This window comes from Saccopteryx leptura, chromosome 4 (assembly GCF_036850995.1).
Source record: "Saccopteryx leptura isolate mSacLep1 chromosome 4, mSacLep1_pri_phased_curated, whole genome shotgun sequence".
NCBI lineage: Eukaryota > Metazoa > Chordata > Mammalia > Chiroptera > Emballonuridae > Saccopteryx > Saccopteryx leptura.
Window position 1 is genome coordinate 96,337,984 of NC_089506.1, and position 3,428 is coordinate 96,341,411.

At 38.9% G+C, this 3,428-nt stretch overlaps 1 pseudogene; it reads right to left on the reverse strand.

The window, feature by feature from the left end:
* Positions 1–342: 342 nt before the first annotated feature.
* LOC136404401 (NADH dehydrogenase [ubiquinone] flavoprotein 2, mitochondrial-like) lies at positions 343–1,205 on the reverse strand (annotated as a pseudogene).
* Positions 1,206–3,428: the final 2,223 nt, after the last annotated feature.

The window sequence follows — 3,428 nt, forward strand, 5'->3', positions numbered from 1 at the left end:
CCCATCTGCTTCTCCACCCCTCCCCCTCTCCTTCCTCTCTGTCTCTCTCTTCCCCTCCCGCAGCCGAGGCTCCATTGGAGCAAAGATGGCCTGGGCGCTGGGGATGGCTCTGTGGCCTCTGCCTCAGGTGCTAGAATGGCTCTGGATACAACAGAGTGATGCCCCAGAGGGGCAGAACATCGCCCCCTGGTGGGCATGCCGGGTGGATCCCGGTAGGGCGCATGTGGGAGTCTGTCTGCCTCCCCGTTTCCAGCTTCGGAAAAATGAAAAAAAAAATATGTGGATAAGAGATACATATTTTATTTCTCCAGTGACATATTTACAGTTATATATTTATATAAATTAAAGGCTTGTTTGGTGACCAAAGCCAGATACTCTCGGTTGTTTAGTCAAAGAGGTGAGTCCCCCAGCTGGCTCACAAGAGTAATTTTAAGTAATCAGTAGATTTCTCCTAGTAATTTTCATTAGTGACTCAAAAACAAAAAGCACTAAAAAACCCATCAGATATTAGACTCTTTGCAAATAGGGAAAATACAAAGTTGAATTTTTTGTCACTCCTTGGCTCAGGTTTTGGAATTTTGCCAGCATTAAACTCATCAATACTTTCTTCAATATCTGTACTTATCAGATCCTAATTGTAGTTGTTATTTGGACCATTGGTGCATTTACACAGGTCCCCAAATATTTCACCCCTGTATCATTGAAGACTGTCAGGTTTAGTCTTGCCAACCTTTATTCCAAGCTTTTTCTGAATAGTCTCCAGGATGCTGTCAGAAGTTCGAAGCATTCAAGGTGACATAGTACAGACCTGAATGTGATACTCTAACTGGCTTTCAATTATACATTGTATAAAAAGTTGCTATTTCATATGCTCTCATTGGAGGTACTTGTAAAATATCTGCAGCCTTGTTTGGAGCAAAGTGGTCAGCCCTCCATCTGTTTGGGGGCTGGATCCAGGGCTGGAAGCACAACTGCTTGCTGCTTTATGCCCTTCTGAAGAGTGTTTTAAAATCACCTCTATCCCCTGATAGTTTTCTCTATCCCCTTGCAAATGGTGTGCCAGGTTTTTCTAGGAATATCTCTGTGCACGAATAAGGTTCATCCAGCTCCATTTTACACAGCTGTCTTATGCAAATTCCTTATCTGTCTTCCACCTCCTGGGCAGTGAGACCAACCACCTGGGCCCCGAGTTCCAGAGAGAGCATGGCAGGCCAAACTGTTGGTCTTTCCCAGTGGTGCAAGAAACTACTTTTATTTTCAAAATCATTAAATAGGCCCTGAAACTTCTAAAAACCTATCTAAAAAACAAAAAAGTTGATATTGTTGTAAAGTACCATTTTGCCGGATTTGCGTAGAAACACCAAGTCCAAATGAATGTTTAAGGAGTTTTATTAAAAGGAGGAGATTTATTAATATGCCAGCTGTATATGACTAACACGAGGCATAGCTGACCCAAATCGTGCCATCCAGAATACAGCCCTGGGGCAGGTTATATACCTTTGATCACACAGGTCAGCAGGAAAAGGAAGGGGGAAATGACATAATCATTATTAAGCTTATAACACTCGTCTATAGGATTTATAAAAAGCATTTCTACATATTAAAACTTATAAGGTAACACAATAGCGAAAAATGTTGTTTTCAAGAGAGGGAGGGGAGCCTACATGGCACCGGGGGAGAGCGTTTGTGAACGGCCCATTAGAGACAGAAAGAGAGGGAGAGGAAAGGGCGCCCTTGGTCTTTCTTCCCTTAAGGAGTTTGATTAAAAGAAGGAGATTTATTAATATGCCGGCCCCTCCCCTGGCTAGGTGTTCATCGTCCTCCTCACAGGTTCAGGGAAGGGAGGGAATCCAAGTTCCTTCTCCACTTCCACTCAACACCCAGCACAAAATCTATTTACAACACAGCGCTGTCGTCCATGCTGAGCTGGTTTAAATCACACACAAGTATAGAAATCATATTTACAAAATCTCTCTGTATGCTAAGCCCAAATTACAAAATGCCCTCTAATCTTTCTAGTAAAAGGTGGTTTCATACACAGTATATCTCTGCAAGCCAGGAAATTTTCACATTTCTCTCCCATCACTTCCTACAGAAAGGAGAGGACAAGAAACTTGACTTTTTCTCTTAAAATTAATATTAATATCAATATCAATTTTTCTATTCTTTGGTACCTTACCACAATATTTGACTTTTCTGTGTTCTTCTGACTTTCTTCCATGAAGTAGTGAAAGATTTCTCTGACTCAGTGTTTGTTTGAAGGTTCTGGAAATGCAGATTAAAAAAAGGTTTTTTTTTTAAATAAACAGCTAAAAACCCTCATTAATGTCTGTTAATTGTATCCAAAATAATCCTCATAATTTATAAGGTTATACATTAATTTATATTTAATAGTTAATATTCTCCTAGCTAAAGAATTTTTCAATACATTTTTTTTAATTTGTATCTATTTTATAGTAATATAGAAAAGAGCATGGTGTTTAGAGTCAAAAGATTTAGTGTTGGGCTCACCTCTAATACATTTTGAACACCATGGCCTTGTCTCATTTTCTCATCTGTGAATGCCACCTTCCTCACTTAAAAAGTGGTGATGAGAATGTGATCCAAAGCGATGCTATTTATAACAGTGGTAAAATCTGGCACAGAAAAGAATGAACAAATCTTTGATTTTACATTAATCAAACAATACATTGTTTCTTTAAGTAATATTTTAACATGTAGATTTGAAGGCAATATAGAAGAAATTTGAGCTAGAATTTGAAAGTTTTGCTACTTCCCCAAAGACATTAAAAATGTCTCATTCTTTAAAAATAATGTTATTTTAATCTATTGAAATACTGCATCGCACATTTTCAGATTTTTAGATGTTTTTCCATGCTCTCCACAAAGAACATATTTTATGTACCTGATCAGTAATAGAGAGAAAGCCAGAAAAATGATATGCAGATGCTCAAAAATAAATAAACACCTTTACTCCAATACACATTAATCTCAATTATAATTGCTTATGTTACTCTAGAGTACACAACATACTATTCTGGAATATAGAACATCTGGTTGGTGATAAATGATGTCTGATGTAAAGACAAAAGAAATGGTAGGTGATGTGGCAATCCTTAGAACAGATCAGGAAAATAAGCATGGAAATTTAAGAGAATTGTGGTAAGTTGCTTGCTCATTCAAACCCATCCCCATAACATCCACAAATATCTTACTTTCTTTTTTTAAATATTTTCATTTTTTATTTTTTTGTGTTTTTCCTAAGTGAGAAGCAGGGAGGCAGAAAGAAGCGGTTACCAGGCGCAGACTCCCGCACGCGCCTAACCGGGATCGACCCAGTATGCCCATCAGGGGCGATGCTCAGCCCATCCAGAGTGTCGCTCTGTTGCAGCCAGAGCCATTCTAGCACCTGAGATGGAGGCCATGAA